At 52.3% G+C, this 18,492-nt stretch overlaps 1 protein-coding gene across 22 annotated transcripts in view; it reads right to left on the reverse strand.

Annotated features, from left to right (window-relative positions):
• Positions 1 to 15,929, reverse strand: part of LOC143424108 (bromodomain adjacent to zinc finger domain protein 2B) — a 120,772-nt gene extending 104,843 nt beyond the window's left edge. For 18 of the 22 annotated variants that reach the window (XM_076895942.1, XM_076895941.1, XM_076895959.1 and 15 more), the window contains exons 1-2: positions 15,560 to 15,929; positions 8,411 to 8,975 (exon numbers count right to left, since the gene is read on the reverse strand). The gene's annotated coding sequence lies outside the window, so the exon portion shown is untranslated. Of the gene's footprint in view, positions 1 to 8,410; positions 8,976 to 15,146; positions 15,201 to 15,559 lie in introns of those variants that run through there. The other 4 variants (XM_076895939.1, XM_076895938.1, XM_076895944.1 and 1 more) reach the window with 4 other exon arrangements.
• Positions 15,930 to 18,492: the final 2,563 nt, after the last annotated feature.

The following is an 18,492-nucleotide window of genomic DNA, read 5'->3' on the forward strand; positions in this document are numbered from 1 at the left end:
AACGTTTCGTTCTCGTTCGCGTACCCGCGGAACATCCTGACGAGATCTCTCGAGGGAAAAGTGGGACACCCTGTACACGGTCGTGCCGTGCGCTTCCAGCGATCGCGAGCGACCGCGTATTGAGAGAAGAGCGCATAAAAAGAAAGAGAGAAGAAGGACAGGAAGAGAAAGACGGACAGGTAGTCGACGAAGCAACGACTTTACACTGGTAACTCGGGTGAACTCGCCTCTGCTCACCGGTACCGCGTTCCGGCTCTTCTGCTACGTACTTCCGTATACAAACACGGCCGAGTGCTTTTTGTTTAACGATACATCATCGAGTCTCCGTGTTCCGGTGGAATCCGTGCATACAACTCACGCGGACGATTGTATTCCCACTCTCCACCCTGGCGAACGCTGGGGTCCTTCTGTGTCACGACGATAAAGGGGTACCTACGCAGACAATAGCCCCGTAGCCACGCGATATACGTTGCTTTTTATTTAATATCCGCGTCTTATTTCCCTGCCCACCCACCTCTGACCTGATTCGATTCTTCGACCACGCTCGCGCAACGACGGAGGGTGCAAAACGCCCGGCACACCGCTGACGTGCCCGTGCGCCACGCGTATCGCACGCGCGGCCAGCTCTTCTTAAACGTACTCCCCGATTTCGACGGAGATTTCGATGACCGCGAGGGAACGAAGCGCGTTCGTAGCCGCGTCTGCGGGCGTATATAGGACATCGCACGGAGGAGCGAATCGGTTCGACAAGTGGCCGGTGTGTGTCAGGCCATCGACCTAGAAACCACATTAGCCGTACGTGGCTGTCGTCGGCTATTTAGAAACGACGCCTGCACTGGCCCCTGCCGCACAGTCTCCGCGCGGCAACGAACCGTCGTCGCGTTTCAACCGATCGCGGTTCCATTCCGTATCACCGAGCGGTGGGCTCTCCTTCGAGCCGGGCTGGTTTCGATCGTGCGAACAAACCATCCGTAGCCCACCAACCAACGATGGAATCGTGTTCCGTGAGTCCGTCGGGTTTGCGCGAGAGAGCTGCTGCTGCCGCTTCTCTCCCTCTGGCCCTCTCCTCTGCCGCCCCTCGCAAACCGTCTCCTCCACCACCGCCGCCGCCGCCGCCGCCCTCCTCCTCCTCCACCCCCCCTCAGACCATTCCAACCCACCCCACCTCATCCCCCTACCTCACTCTCTCCGAGAGTATTGAACGAACGAGCGCGAGGAGAGGAACCAGGAGACCAGAGGCAGCGGCGACCGACAGAGATCGAGCACGCCAAGACAGAGAAAGAGGGTAGGAACGAGCTGGAACGCGAGGAGAACCAGAGAGAGAGAGAGAGAGAGTGAGCGCACGCGAGAGAAAGACGGGAGGCGATGTGAAGCAGGGTAGCCTGCCGGCATACAGCATAGCCAGAGAGACGTGTCGGCTCTGTGGATCCCCTTGCCGGCTCTCGCTCGCGTACACGAGAGCCTCCTTCTCTTTCTCTTTTCCTGATGGTTCTGTTCGCTAACTTCTCTCGCTCTCCCGGCCCTCTCTCTTACTCTTTGTTGCCTTTAACGTTCCGCGTGTTTCTCTTTCTCTGTCCCTGCGCTCGCCAGGCTAGCCTACCTCCATCCAGAACGCTAAAGTCCTCTCTGAAATGCGACGGTAACACCCTCCCCCTCCCCCCTGCGAGCGACGCCATCTCTTCCTCATCCTCTTTCTCTGCCGTCGTCCCAGCCTCGTCGTCCCTTTTCCTCTCCCGCTCCGCTCGCGGCCGCCACCGTCCTTCCTTCTCTCTATCTCCCTTTCTGTCGCTTTCGACGTCCCTTCCCACAGCGACCCCTCCCGCGGTCCAATCGCGGGCCTCCGTGCCGTACAGATTACAGAACGAGCGAAGAGCAGAAACCCGGTGCACGCGCGGGAAAGAGAACCCTTTCACGGTGTGCGGAGAAGAACAGAGATCGCCGGCCGCGTCCTCGTCATCTCCGCTCGTAAGTCGATGCTCGCCTTTTCTTTCTATCTCTCCGCGCCGTTGGAACGCGCGCGTTCGCCCGTTCGCTTCGTTTGCCGGCGAGCGTACCCACCGCGAACGCCGACAAGAAGCCAAGGTGGAGAGAACGCCTCGACGGTTTTTACGTCGAGTCCTATCCAAACCGGGGCTACGGAGCGGTATCCAAACGTTGGGCGAACGGTAGACGCGGGCCTAGCTGCTGCGAGGTCGAGGGACGTTTCAGGGGGATGGAAAGTTGCCGGCTGGCGTTCGTACGTGGCCAGAAACAGGGGGACACGGTTCTGTGAACGCGAGTCGTACGCGAGGACGGGCAGATTCGTAAGAACCGACGCGATAAGCCGCGATCAATGATCGGTGGAACGTATGTGTGTCAGAGGCTGATAAGATAGCGTGGTTATAGACGAACGGTGTACACACGGAGGGGGTTCGATCGTGATGTTGGTGGAATTGCAATCGTCTGGTCAGATGTAATTGGTTGATTAACGCGGAAATGAAGAAAGTCGCTAAAACGCCTCGTCAATGGGAGGAGCAGACGAGTCTTCCTATTAACTCTTTCGCTACGATGCAGCTGAAAGTAAAAGGGCGCTTGGTATACTTGTGGATCGATATGGGTTATGTTAATGTCGGAGACATTGTGTACGGTCGTTTCTGATTTACGCGAAACACCTTAACCGGTGCCACCTGAGGTTTTTTATTTTTGTTTTTTTTTTTTTTTTTTTACGATGCCATTGAAATTGCGTAAACGGAGTCGAGTTGGAGTGAAAAAGGCTCGAGCGCGAAAAACAATGGTAACGAACGCACGGAGACACGACGGACTCCGAAGTTCGGTCGTTATCGCTATCGGGTAGAAATTCCGTGGCACTCGACATTTTTGTTTCTCTTTATTTTTCGACCGATTTCGATCTTCGCTACCGGCGATAATGTATTCACGAGCGAGCGGTGTACCGCGCGGCGATATTAAAAACGAGCACCTCGAGTAAGGAGATAATTTTTTAAACCGAGCGCCGCTGAAAGTTTAATAACATGCTCCGCGATTGCAATATATTTGCACCTTTCGCGGGAAAAGGATTAAGTCGTTAGCCGGTACAACGGGAGAAATGGAGCAAACGGCCGTGCGACACGTATACACGGAGCAAAGAATAATCTGAGATGCAAATCGTGGTATTACACCCGTCATTAAGCCGGCAGTCGGCGAAACGCAAGTGAAAGAGAGGGCAGAGCGTGGCGTGGAAGAGGTAACGGCCAGTTAAAATAAAACAATCGATAAGATCGAGGGGGTGGCGGGGAGGGGTGGGAGGCGGGGCGGAAACGGAATAAAGAGGAAGTCGGCGCATCGTTGATCCGGAATACCGAATACATTAATCAATAACAAGAGGGCCGGCCGCTTGTCGAATAAAACGAGAGCAGGAAAAGCGGAGCGTACGATTTCAATGAAGAAAGAGTAGAAGGGGGGAGAAACGCGGCGGTAGGATGTAGCTGTGCAACGTGGAAATCCTGAATAGAGGGTAAGCATCAGCCGGTCTCGTCTGCTAGCCGTTCAATGCTTGATGTGTCGTAATTAACGTCGGTACCTCGCATTCTTTCCTACCCGCTCGTAACCTCTCCACCCGATGTTTATTATCTACGAAACGATCCGCGCGAAACCGCCGATACTGCCAGCCAACGGTCTCGTTTTGCGGTCACGCTGTTGCGCGACCCTTTTCGTTCTCGTTCAGATCGAATATAAATCCTTTTCCTTGCGCGTTTGCTTCGAAATAACCGATATACGCGCTCCGTTCGCCGTAAACATCCGTTTCTGTACGGAAAACCGGAGCGATTCCACTCACCCCCTCGAAAAAAAAAGAAAGGCATGAAAAAAAAAAGAAAAAAAACGCGAAACCCCGTAGCTCGCTGTACGCAGCGCGTACGTGTACGTATATACGCATTCGTCTTCCAATATCCGGCTGTCACGGTCCGTGAACGGAGCAAGACAAACGCCTGCTCGTATTCTTCCGTTTTCGAAGGCTGAATACACGAGCAGAGCGAGGCAGCACGGGGCCACGGACAGGACGGGATCCCTGGTAAGGGCCGCAAAAGGCCGGGTTTCGGTTTTTTCGAGGCAGCTGCCGGAGCCCTGCGTGCCTAGGATCACCCGTGTACGCACACACTTGGGAGCGCGAAAACGCCACGGACTCGTAGCGAGCAACGAGGGCGCGTGTGCGTGGCTACCCGTGCACAATAGAGCGGAGGGACGAAGAGAGTCCCGTGTATACGAGGAGACCGGTGCCAGGTTGTGTGCCACGAATCCGTGGCGCACACATGTATCGAGTTTCAGAAGGCGCGTTAGGCGTTACCATCGGCGGCCTTCTTATATGGAATCGCGTGCGAGAGGAGCAGGTATGTATGAGAGCGCAACGAGAAACGTACGAAGGGAATGAACACGCGTGTGCACGCGTTTCTACGTGTCGCGAGAGCGGAATAATTGCAGCATGGGGCTGGACGACGATGGCGACGACGTCGACGAGGAGGACGACGACGACGACGACGCCGCCACTGTAATCTGATGCTTGTATCACTTTTGAGCAACAAACGGACGAGCCTCTTATCGGATTCTTTGTCTGCCGGTGAAATTAAATCGCTCCAGTTTCGAGGCTCGCCGATGATTACACGTTGGGCAAATTAAATCGGTTCTTTCAATTGTGCGAGCAGAATGGAGATTATATGATAATTAGATAAGCGTGCCAGCTATGATCTCTGTTGCTACTGTTCAACGAGGATATTCTGTTCCATTGTGTTGATAGAATTTTATGATCGTAGGGAACGGAGCGTCTAATGCGATGGGAACGCCGATGGGTCGATAAGGGGCCGCGTAATAATCTTTCTTGTTACTTAATGAACGAAATGCGTTATCGAATTCACGGTGTTTAATCGATAAGACGGATATTGTGTGCGAGTAGAGCGTAGAGCAGAAGATCTCTCGTTCGACGGTTTCAAACGCACACGAGCCGCCGATATGCGGGTTTTAATTGCACGCACTAACTGCACTTTTACTTCCTGTTCGCTGGTTTCTAGTTCGATCGCGGCGCAGTTCGTCGCCACCGTTCTAAGAACGACAACGAGCAAAATTACCGAAACGACGAGATGATGGAACGATGGAAATCCTTTCGCGAAACGAAACGCAAAAACTATTCCAGTCGTCGCGACTCCGCGACTCGATAATGCACCGGGTAATTGATTAATTAATCTTAATCAAAATAAATTACGCTTGGAGTAAGGAACTTAACGACGGTACTTTTAGGTGATTAATTCGAAGCATTAATAATTCTGGATTTCACCGTTCCCCTTATATCTTCTATGTGTCTTTACACCCCTTTCATACTCTCTCCCTCCTCTGCTCTTTCTCTCTCTCTCTCCCTCTCTCTGATGTAGCGCCATTGAGTTTCAGCAAACTCACGAACGTGTACGTTTCGCCGCGATTTTAACTCGAGTCACATCGCTAATACATCCTCGTTTATTCTGGCTTTCGTACGTGCGATCGCGCGGACGCGATCGCGCGGACGCGATCTCACAGTCGTCACCCTATTGTTCGATTGTACCGTATAATATCCGTCAGCGATATCTTGGGCAGGAGTGTGCGCGCGCGCGAACACACCGATCAGCAAGGTCGGCGTTAAAACACACAAATAGTCATCCGGCGATAGATCCACGGTGGCTGCAATCACGCGCAACACCGGGAAACTGGCAACACGTGACCGTTTGTTTGTATTCGAGTCGAGTGCAAAAATGGAGCAATAGTGAATTCCGGCTTTTTTATGCAAAAAAAAAGAAGGAAAAAAAACCAATACCCGTCAAAGAATAAAACGCTTTCGACAGACCCTGTTACCTCGAAATTACTTTCGGATCGAATTAATTAATTCGCTCTCTGGCATATTAATCTCCAAGCAAGATAATGATATTCTAACGATATTAAAACGATTGGAATATAGATTCGAGAGAGGGTATCGAGTGCTCCACCTAAATTCCCCTGAAACACAAGGACAGCGTTCCCGATATCAAGGCCATACATCATCGCCCCCCACTCTCGCGAGGCATAATTACCATACTGTCTCCTAAGAAACGAGCAAACAAAATTATTTCACCGTGCAAGCCCCGAGAGCGGAGCGAGGGGGTTGGTTTCGTGGCCGAGCCGGAGCGATTCGTAGTTTTTTAGGGCACGCGAGCCGGTCGAGAGCGAACGAGCGCACGGCGGCAGTCGGTCGGCCCTCGTATCGATCACGCGACAGCTTCGGTGTAAACGCATTTCTCCCCTTTCTGCGCGAGGGGCGACATCTAATGTCATAATGACTCGATAGACATCGTTAAGCGTTACGAGAATTCGATTATCGCGCGCAGAGGGTATCGTGCAGGCGCAGGCAGGCCGCCATCTCGCCCACGCTTCCCCGTTATCATCGACACCATCGTCGTCGCGGTCGCGTTCTCTCGTTTCGAAAGCTATCCGAAAAATTTCGACACGACCGAGTCCGCCGTTACCCGCTACCATCGAAACTCGATTATTCTTCGTTGCGTGAACTTGGCGCCCGTCAGCGCGTTCTCGTTCTCGTGCCGCTTTTAACGCACCGGAAATAAAAAACTGCGCACGAGAACGCCTCTCTCTCTCTCTCTTACCCTCGATGGAGGGGAGAAAAAAAAAAAAAAAAATACGCGTAGCGTCCGCGAGCACGCCTCGAAATTCTAAATAAACCAGGGACACCCGGAGACGTAACGAGCGGTAACAACTGTCGCGCGCCGTCGTGAATAACGACGTCGATATAATCGGGGATTTTCGAACGGCCGCTCTACGTGTAACGACCAACGTGACTACGGGCCGTAACAAAAATTTCCAGCATTACGCAATAAATATAAAAAAGAGACATCGTTGCAAACAGCGAATTCGGTGAAACGTGTTGCGCGTTTCTTTCTTCCCCTCTTTTCATTACTCTTTCGTTTATTTATTTATTTACTTTGTTTTAAACGAGTTCATTTTCGCGGAAACCGGAAACGCAGCTGCGTACGTAAATTATACGGTTAATCGCGGAACACCGTAAAGTACGTTCGTGTAATAACGTCGAATCGATCGTTGGTCGGATCGAAGATTTCTTTTTTTTTTTTCTTTTTCTCCAAGAGACAGACATCCTTTGGAGGAGGAGCAGAAACGGCCCGCCGCGCCATGGCCGGCAACAATACGTCTCATTAGCATAATGGCGAGAACGAGTGCCGATCGAATGAACGGTAATAGACGCGGCGTAGACTACGACTTCGCATTAGTCGATGATGCGCCGCGGAGAGAACCCCCCTCGTTTAAATCATTTTTCGAGATGAAACCTCAAACACGTCTGAGCGTTTTCGCGGGATTGCCTCGCTGCGTTTATTACACAGCCCGCGAACTGCGCGTAATAACAAGGATTATTTAATTAAATCGGTTCTCTTAAGAGGACGGCACTCCCGGCCGAGTGTAAAAGTTTTTACTATCGACGGGAATGAAGTAGGCGCTTGTTTAAAAACGATTATTTCGCCCGCTAAATAACCTGCTATTTCGTCCGGGGTTTTATCGGGCTGGAATTCCGGGCTACAGATTGCACAGTCTAATGGCACGTACTAAAACTGCCTACGGTCACTCCTCGTCGTTGGGAACGACCCTAACGGAGGCGGTCCTCGGGATTACTAACGGTAAACGGAAAACTTTTGAATCCACCGTAACCGTACAACCACGCCGCTCTGCTCACCGACGCTCTCCTATTCGCTCCACGACTCGCTGGCTTTTACGTCGACGATTCTTTCTGTCGTTAATAAAAAAGAAAAAAAAAGAAAAAAGGAAAAAGAAAAGAGAAAAACGAAAATCGTTTCCAACGCATCGACGGTCGTGTTTGAATTCGCGTTACGAAACGATCGATCGACGGATACCCCTTGGAGAGGTTCGCGTTTACGTCACGTGACACACATTTGCGTCGGCTTACTAACACGACAGATAATAATTGGAGTAACGAGGCAACGAACATACTCGCGATTAAATACTAGACGCACCATTACCGGAAGCTACCGTACGTATAACCACCGCGCGCGTGGAACGACAAACGCTGTAAACGATGTAAACTGTTCTCCTAATTTCGATTCACTCTCTCTCTCTCTCTCTCTTTCTCTTGGTATCGTATAAATACAGAATCGCAACTTGGCGCGAACACGAGGTGTATTCACGTACGTACGTACGTACGTACGTACGTGCGCCGATACATTTTCTATGGGAGACCGTTTATGACTTTAACGCGGCGGTTACGAATGCAACCTATATCAATTGCTCCACTTCCGTGGGAACAGAAATACGTGGTAACGATTGCCAAGGACGGCTATAAGCGACAGGGCAGCTCAGAGTAAACGGGTAAATATATTTGATATTGAAATTGTTTCTGTACCTTGTCGTCGCCCACCGGAACTGGCCACCTCCGCCGTCAGTCGTTCGCCGCTTTTCCTTCCTCCTTCACCGCCTCCTTTTCTCCTCCACCTCTTCTTCCTCTTCTTCCTCTTCTTGTTCTGTCGGTTTTCCAGCACCACTCTTTTCACCCACGCACCAACCAACAACGACCAGGCCCACGTTCGATCACTGGCGAATCGCACTACTTATCCTTTCCAGTTTTCTTCTCTCCGTCCCAACGTGTGCTCGTCTCTGTCCAACACTCGCCCTTTGTCCTACTCCGTGGGCCGTATACACGCATATACGTACGCGTACACACGCGCGCGACAGTCCGCCTCTTTCTATTCCTCGCTCAGCCTTCCTCTTTCTCCTTCGTCGCGCGGTTTCTTCTTAACCAGAACAATAATCTCTCTTTATTCCCCCTCTGGCTCGATACGCGACGTACGTACGTACAATCGAAGGCTCCTACGTATTTTTCTTCCGACTCCTCTTTATCCTCGCCTGCTCCTGGTTCCCTCGCGATGCATCCCCGCTTCGTCTGTCCGGTTTCTTCCGTCCCTCTCCTACTGTAAACGTACTCCGTTGGTAATTTCGCTCGTTTGCACGGAAATCGAATTTTCACCGGCTCGTGGGCGGAGAGAGCAAGCCCACGAGGAGGAAGGAAGAAGAACCGGCGGTGGTGTGCACAGCTGCGATCACGGAACGTCGTGATCACGGAGGAGGCGACATTTCTACGCGGTACGGAAGCGACACGCGATTTCGTGCAAGCCGCGAGCCGAGTTAGAGGACTCGGGGAGGGAGCCAGCGAGACAAGAGAGAAAAAGAAAGAAAGCGAGCACAAGCAACGGCCTGGGCTGCGTTGTCTAGAAGCCGGCGAACGGTGAGTTTTCCTTTACTTCGAAACCACTACGAAGCGTCCTCCTCTCCCTTTCCCTCTTCTTCCCTCCCTCTCTCTCTCTCACTCTCTCTTCGTCTTCTTGCCCGAGAGCTCCAACAGCCTCTAAACAATGAACACAATACGCCGTGATGGCTGACGTGCGGACAAAACGCGCGCGCCGAACAATGTCCCGCGAAAAAACGCGCAAGGGTTCTCTCTCGGCCGCGACGCCGCGCGCCGCGTAGGAGAAAAAAAGAAAACGGCCACGGAAAACGACGGGCTAGAGAGAGTTACCCGGGCTAGAGAGACCGAGGAAAATAACGACCTGGCGGGAGAGAAAAGACGTAAGACGATACGATGGTAGAGAGGGGGGACAGGTTTTTCAACAGCGTCCCCGCAAATTCGCTACGCGTCACACATGACGCGCGACGCGTTTCAACCCCGCGATCGAGGTGAATTTCGCTCACCAGCTTCTTTCCCCCCGCGAACACGACACACGAGGTCGGACTGTTTTCCGTGAGAACGATTATCGCGTTCCACAGATCCAGTTTCGCCGGGGAAACACCGCTGGTTTCCAAGGCACCACGACGATACACCACATCGCGGAAATGGTTCGAGGAGTCCGCGTTTCCGTCTGTCACACCATGCCCGCGACGTTAAACCGGATCTAATGGCCGGTGCTGCCGCGAATATCGACCGACGATAACACTTAACCTCCCCGTGCCGCGTACTCGCGTCGAATAATGGGATTTCAAACGAACCATCGCAATTACCAGAACGAGCAAGACGGAGGCTCGCGTACGCGCGGGGGTCGAAATGACACTGAACGAATCGCGAGTCAGGCGTGCCAACCCAGAGGTTAACCACGTGACACACGTCTTGGTCCCACGTTCGCCTCGCGCCTATACGCGGAGAAACAACACGCGCGTATCATAACAAACGACGTCATTACCTCCGCGCCGAATATTCTTCGATAGAGAATACGACCTCTCTCTCTCTCTCTCTCTCGTTGTTATTTCCCGCGTCCCCGACGCAAACAGGCCCGATTCCACGTATATTTCCCCGGACAAACAAGCGGCAGACGACGCGCTACCGTCTCTCTACGGCAGCGTTCTACGCTCCCAACGCTGTTATACCCTTCGTTTCTAACGCGGAACGATTAAGTAACGAGGCGAGCTTGTACGAGTCTCCCGTTTCTCCCCGTGCACGAGAATAAATTCACCCTGCACGCCCCGCGTGAGGATCGATACGCACGATTATTTCGGGAACTCGCCCCGTTCTCGTCGGGTGCGAGAGCGAGTTTGCCGCGCGCGCGACAAGGAGAGCGACCGCTCGTGCGCGAGCGAGCGAGACCGCGCTCGGTGGAACAGAGAAAGAGAACGACGAACGGCCACGGAGAAAGGAACGAGGAGAGGGCGAGAACCGGGCAGATAGAAAGAAAGGGAGGCGCGCGGAGAAAAAGAGGGGTAAAGAGTCAGGACGATACCGTGGCACGGTGAGAGACAGAGAGGCGAACAGAGAGGGACCCTTTTTGCCCCTGGAACGAAGGCTGCGAAAGAGGCTCGGGGAAAGGTCGAACGGGCGCACGTAACGTCTCGTACAACGCGCGAATGTTCAACGTTTTTCAACGGGGCGCAAGCGAAGACGACGTCGACGACGACGACGACGACTACGGCGGTAACGGCGAGGAGGACGATCGATTTCCATCGAAAACGTGGACAGAGAGCCAGCCGCGCGACGACACGATACAGTCAGTCCTTTCCGAGTTCGTAAACGAGTTCATTCGACAAGCAACGAGTCCCACGATACCGGAGCGGCGCGTTGCGTGACCGAACACGAACGAACCGACGAACGAACGAACGAACGAAGCCCGGTAATAAGCAGCTGGGAATCGTTCGAGGCGTATACGAGTCCTTTACCACTAGAACGAAATACGCTCGACGTAACCTCGATCAATTTACGGGGCGTCGTAGGTAGATAGAAAATTATGCTAGGCTACCTGCGCGTCTCGAGTTTTAAGCGTCGATAAAAGATACACCACGCTTCTACGCTCTGGTTCCCTTTCTTATTCCGCCGCTGCCTACTCCTTTGTCCCTTTCTTTTATCGGTAGAATTCCAACGATCGGATGTAGCCGCGAGTTCTTTAACGTTGTTCGAGGTAAACGCTGACTTTTTGTCGCGTTTCACGTTCCAACGAGGGAGGGGAGTATAACGATCGATTTTACGAGTACGAAATCGCGGAGCGGAGAATTCTCGCGCGAATGTTATTCGGAAGATCGAACGCGCGTTTCGTTAGCGCGGGGTTTCGACAAGTCCCTTGGGGTTTTGAATGAACTATCGTTAGGCGCGCGATAGAACAGGGTCAGCGTAGCGTCGAGCAATTTGTCGAAAGCAGTAAAAGCTCCGGGGCAACGGGTATGAAAGTACACTCGGTACGACAGCGGCGGGGATCGCTTGGAGATTGTGCTCGTCGCATCCGATTTCGCGAACGAACGGATCAGACGGTTCAGCCCCGTTTCCTTCCGTAAACGAAAGAAAGAGCACCGAATAAATTGCGTCTCGGATACGTTGCGTATCGTCGCCGTGCACCTTCTTTTCTATTATTAGCTATCGCGATATCGCGCTGGGCTATAAATACCTCTTCCATTTCGCAGCTATCAACGAGCAAGGAATACTTTCGAAACTCGCGTCCGACGCGGTGAACGTCCACGAATCGCGAGCACCCTTCTCGCGCGTCAGCGGGCCGCGCGTCTCCACTATTCGTGACCCTCGCCCGCTGCGTTCCGCGGGAAGCCCCTCTCCTACACTTTGAACGAAGCGCCGGTTTTCTCGGAAACGTGTCCACCCGAATGTAAGTTCGCGTATAAATGGTCGTAAAAACAGGGAGAATAAAAAAGGTGGTAACACCGTGGCATCGGGATCGGAAACACGATACACTCCTATCTTAGAACGCGTCGCGCGGCATGAATGAACATAAGAAACGTAAATACTGGCTAGAACGCAGGTATAAAAAGTATTAGGAGATACACAAACACAACGTCGAACGAGGCGCGAATGAGTTCCGAGCGAAGAGCAGACCAGTTTTTTGGCCGTTTTTTTCTAAGCATTCGGTTTCACGAGAGGCGATATTATTTTTTTCAGGACGATACGTCTGTGTTCGGCGGGTATCGTTTTACGCGCGGCGGCGATGAGCGCTGGCGAGGAGTGGGGAAAGAAGCCTATGCTCCGGAGCTTAGTTTGGACGTGGCTGGCCCGACACGATCCCTCCCGATATAGAAACTTTCGTACGAGTTCAGTTCTGCCACGAAATTAAGAACGTATCGATGGGTAGCCGACGCTTCGAAAGGTCAATTATTGCGAGCTATCGGCCCACTCATCGGTCTACGAATAACTTACAAACACCTATTCATTCAGCAGCCGCTCGCCACTTCGCTTAAAGGATTCATAGATTCTTTATTCATGTATGCTAATTGCACTCCGCGGATTACGCCGGTTAGTCACGAGATTCATCAATAGCGCGGGGTAAACGCGTCGTTTACATTCGCCAATTCGGGACGAAACCGCCGTTTTCATTTCCTACCGATTCCTCGCGCAACACCGATCGTTGGACGCGGCGCGTACGTACAAAAGGCATCGCGCTGGTTGGCGACGCCAACTTCCCTTCCGCGATTAGTCACGTTTCGATTTCGCAAGACGATCGATCCTTTTCGCGGAGGATCGACCGCCTCTTTGTCTTATTCGCGCTCGTTTCTTATCGCGGCCCGCGATACTTATCGTTCGACCGTGGAACGTTGACAAATTTTACGGTCGAAACGATAATGGCCCCGTACACTTGGATCGATCGAACAGGTTCGCGTTCGATGCTCCCGATAGGGAGCAATAAACGGTAAATTGATACGTATGTACTTACGGGCACGTTGGAACGGTATTTGGAAAGTTTCTGCAGGAACCGAGCAGGAAATTCGCTTTCCCAGCACCGTGCACAAAATTCCGGGACTAACCGAAGGCGAAACGTACAAAGTCGCAGGTAGAAACGGCTGATCGAACCGATCAGACGCGACACTGTGGAAGAACACGACGCGGGCCACTCTGACCACAGTCCACCGGACCCAAGGTATTCTCGAATTCGCTTCTCGACCGCTAACCTGTCCATTCTTACCAACGTTCGAGCTCCACCGAGCGTACAGCGGACGATTAAACCGTTGGTTGCGAAATTCTGTTTACTCCTCGATCGAGTAACGAGTTAAACAGCTCCGAGCCTCGCGTATCTTTATACTCGCAATCGATGTGGATCCATCGAATGGAGTTCGGACGCTGGTACGCGGCAGGACGGTTACGCTCGAAAAGTTACGAATCGGTGAAACGAAACGCGGAAATACACGTAGGGGGGTAGCTAGCGCGCGCTGCGTGAAAAGCCGATCGTGTAGCGGGCAACGGCAATGGGATATAACTGTTTCTCGAATGTTATCGATCCATTTGTCATCGATGTAAGCTGCACCGGGTAGTTGAGATTACGCCGCGGACGATCCCGCAATTTCGCTAGAAAACCAGAACGCTCGGAGCTTGCCCGAACGAGAGACTATCGTTGTACATATGTACGTGCTTCCGTTGCGTTATCGTTTCACTGATCCTCCCCACCACGGTGCTCTACGCGGTTACCTATCATCGATAAAGATACGTACATACGTACGTTCGACGCACGATTCCTGCGACAATCGTGTTGCGTGCTGAATTCCGTCTCGTGCGAATATTCTCCTCTTTTCTTTCTTTTTCTTTCGTTCTTTCTTTCTTTCGAAGGAGGAGGATACACACCAGCGCGATCGTCCGCGTCCCTAGCGCAGTCGCAACGATTACCGTTCGATTTAACCGAAAAGGTACTCCATTACGGCAATCTGTGTCAAATGAATGCGATCGAAATTGAACAGGTCGCACGCCAATGTTACGCTGCAACTCGCATTGGCGTCGATATTGGGACGCGAAACGCGTCCAACGCGAACGCGCACGGAATGATAGATGATCGAGGAGCGAGACCGTATCAGGTGCCCCTTTGAAGCGACTCCTGTAGTCATCAAATTAAACGGTCGAAAAGACTTTTGCCAAGCACGAAGTCGTTCCGCGCATCCTCGGGGGCCGCCGCCACCACCACCACCAGCACCAGCACCACCACCACCACTACTCTGGCAACCGCACTCAACGCAAGAAGTGCTCTTACGGAGAACTCGCAAAAGAGCGCGCATCTCGTTCTTCGGCGTCGATTTAGGTCGTTAACGGTAAAACGGCGTTTGCGCTCCGCGAAACCAAAGAAGACCCGTTACGACGGCTCTCGATTTTGCTGACGTGCCTCGCGCGATTGCTGTGTTAATTGCACCTGCACGAAAATTGCGTCACCGACCGTGCTTCTTCGATCGTTGCTCGGTTTCCACGATTCGAAAGACGGACCGAAGACCCGCGTTTTCCGTCCGCCTCTCGCGTCGAGCATTTTTTTTTTCTCGCCCTCCACCTTCCCTCTCCCTCTCCCTTCCTTATTACGATCGTAAATAAGCGATTCCGTTGTACAAAGGGAAACGTGTGCAACGCACGAAAGAAGGATATTACGAATTTCAAGCGTGTCGAAAGATGACACGTTCGTCACGCAACGCGCGCGTCATCGCGTTAATCTTTCTCGGTCGTTAGAGGCGTTCGGATGTTTTCGATGTCGGATCGCCGCTCGACTGGACAATGGAATTCGGGACGAGACGGAACGCGCACCGCGACCAGGTATATACAGAGGAGAGGAACATCGGTATCGTGTACACGAAGAAAACGAAAGAGGATGTACCGTTACCCGCGATCTCTCGTAACGCATTATTTTCTATCTTACCTAAACAAATTTCCTCCTCGTGTGTCGTATCGCATCTAACCTTTTGTCTTGCTTGCACTTTCCCGATCGTACGTGGAATAAAGTCGGGGCACACAGATACAGACGTCGCGTAAATAACGAACACCAGCGACTGTGTACCGCTTCCCGATCGCGTCTCACCTATCGATTTACGATCTATCGATCTGTTTAGTCACCGAAGCACACAACTGTGTCACAACCAGAAATTTCAAGGATCCAGCGAACTGGTTGTTTCTCCCGCACTTTACAAAAGGACCCGAGTGGACAGTCGCGCGGAAACTGTTTCACTTATGTATATATATATATATGTATACACAAATATATATATACGCGATTCCCAGTCGAAAGCGGCGTTTTTATTTTCCGTTCCCGATTATACGCAACGTACTTCTTACCTAACGTATCGAATACTCCGCTCGCGCGTCACGTCGCGGCCTAACGAGCCTGGCTGCACCTCCGATTCGACGAAATATTATTCCACGTCTCCCGGGCACCGTGAGACGACGAGACCTTCGACGAGACCTTCGACGAGCCGCACTTTGTGAGAGGGACGCGCAGGTATAACACGACGACGTTGGCAATTGGGGCCTCGAAGCCCACGACGAGGTTCGGCTCGTTTCGAGCCCCGGCACGACACGTCGCGGTGGCGTCCCGAGGAACGAGAAGCCGCGTAACGACGATCACACAAAGGACAATCGATGCTCTCCTCTCTCTGGATTCTCACTGATATCCGTCGCACTGGTTTCACACGTTCGTAAATAATCGTATCACGCTCGGAACACCCGTATTTACGTTACGACAGGCTCGTTACCGTCGAACGGCGAGCTCGCGTTCTTCGCCCGTCTACGTTTTTCTCGTGATACGGCGGTCTACGACTACGCTCGTCCGTTACTTCACGTTGTCCGCCCAAACGAAAACCGTGCTCGCGTCTTTTCACGTCCGTACGTCGCGGGCGCCGATGGCGGAATGAACCGGTGGCGCCGCGAGCGCCGACACAGGCGCCCTCGCGAACTAGCCCTCCTCTTCCACGAACACACACGCGCGGCCCCTTACCCAGACCAGCGTAGAAACGCTCTCATCGATGCCAGAAATACGTCGCACGAATACACGGAAAATGAGTAGGATCGTACGACAGCTACACTCCGCCGAATCTATAATGGATATTCGCACCGACGGACCACCTGGCCCGCCGCCCCTCGCTACACACCGTCTAACGGGTGTCCAACGATTTACACCAACACGGACGATGCCCGCGCGTCCGATCATCTGATGCACCCTGCATTTTTCGGCCTACTGTTCATACCTACCTACACGCCTGTACGTGCACGCGCGAGTACGTGTCTGGGTGCGTGTAGAACTCGAGCGTGGAATCGCGTGGGCTTTGTTTCCTCGACTGTATACACATTTCAGTGTTGAACAACTTGCTACTCGCCGTTTTATCATTTTCCTTCTACAGGGACTACTTGACTCGGATCAAAGTGTTGTTCACCGTTGTCGGATCAAGTTGATGCACACAGCGTTCGTTGCAGCGTTGCTCGTTAAATTAGAGGGGCTGTTAACGATTTTACTTTTCCGTCGTTGGACAGTTTCATCCGCGAAACCCACCGATAGCCAAGTCCCCCTATTAAACGATTTCCATTGACGCTGCGAGATAACAAAATCAGGATTTCCCACGGGGAAGACGGGACAAGCGCGCAATTAAGCTCGTCGGACGGTAGATCGATGAGAATATCGCTATGAAGTTTTAAGAAAGCGGACCAGCTAGTTTCTTATATAGCTCTGGGCAACGACACGTAAGTGGATTATTGCTATAAGCACGGATAACTGCGATGAGGTTGATACAGTTACCTCGTTACCCTCCTGTTGTAATCGTAATAAAACCTCCACTGTTCTCGAACTCTGCTCCCTGTAACTACGTTAATTGGCCTCTGAACAGCCTGCACGGTCTGCATGACCCAACGAACTAACGGGTGTCTACTTTTTACCGGCTTCGATTTCTCGTCGAACACCTCTTACCGCGTTCGCGATCGACCGCGAAGTCTTGAATCTCAATACTCCGTGAAAACAACTATGCAGCCGAGACTGGAGCGACTTTATCTTTTATCTTCGTTCGGTGCATTTCAATTACCGAATCGCCGCGAATCAGAAGCGTTATCCCGCGAACGTGCAGACAGCCGGTGTATCGTGCGCGTCGTCTATCGTAATATACAATTAGTTGAATCGTGTAATAATTCATTTCCTTATTTACGTCTCGTCGGAACAGATGTGGAGCCAGGGAGCAGCGAGAGGTAAAAAAAAAAAAAAAGGTAACGAACGTACAACGAATTCAACTACATAGGCGTATACGTATCTCCCTACCGACTCCCGTAATCTTGGAAATAGAGGGACTTTGAGGAAACTCATTACAAGTGCTCGCACTTTGTCGTCGTCGCGTCGTCGTCGTCGTCGTCCTCGTCCTCGTCGTCGTCGTCGTTGCGCCGACTCGAAAGCATTGGCGGACGCTCGTTTCTTATCCGAAGAAAGAGGAGAGAGAGAGGGAAAGCTGGTTGGTTCCATTCCGGTTACCTCTCCGCGCCGCCGATACGTACCCAGGTTGAAACAGGACCCAGATGGATACACGTGTACTCACGCCGATGGAAAACGACGGCGTGATGCTAAATGGCCGAGAATTTGTCCGCGTTATTAATAGCTCCCGCGAATATTCGTATTATATCGGTATTATAGAACAACGCCCGCGAATAAATACGCGGTCGAGACATTTCGTATACCACACAGCGTTTAAGCATAATCGACACTTGCTTACCAATTAACCGGCCGATCCGTGATTACCATCCTGCCTCTAATTTGCATTCGATTGCGCGTTTCGTAGGATATACGACCGCGCGTTAATGCCACCTATCTCTCCCCCCCCTTTAGCTAAAATGTCATATCCGATGCTCGCTTGCCCGACACTTTTCCCGAAACAACGTTCGATAGACAATTAGAGAAGAGGCAACGGAGAAAGGGTCAGCCAAGCGCAGGAGGCACGAAGGAAAGTCCGCTCCTCGCCTTTCACCCTTCGTTCGGTGGCCGCGAGTGCTGCTCGCATTTCGCCGTCCTGTTCGGCGACGTCGTTGCGCCGGCTCGAAAGTATCGGAGGACAGTCGTTTCCCATCCAGAGGAAGAGAGGAGTCGTCGGTTCGGTCGCGTACCTCGCGAACCACGACGCGTAAAGGAAGAGGAAAAAGGAAAAAGAGGTAGGAACGTTGAGAAAGGGAGCGAGAAAGAGAGGGTGAGGTTGCGAGGGTGAAAGGGAAAAGGGGTGGGGGGGTTCCTCGATGCTGTAAGA

This window comes from Xylocopa sonorina, chromosome 5 (assembly GCF_050948175.1).
Source record: "Xylocopa sonorina isolate GNS202 chromosome 5, iyXylSono1_principal, whole genome shotgun sequence".
Lineage (NCBI taxonomy): Eukaryota > Metazoa > Arthropoda > Insecta > Hymenoptera > Apidae > Xylocopa > Xylocopa sonorina.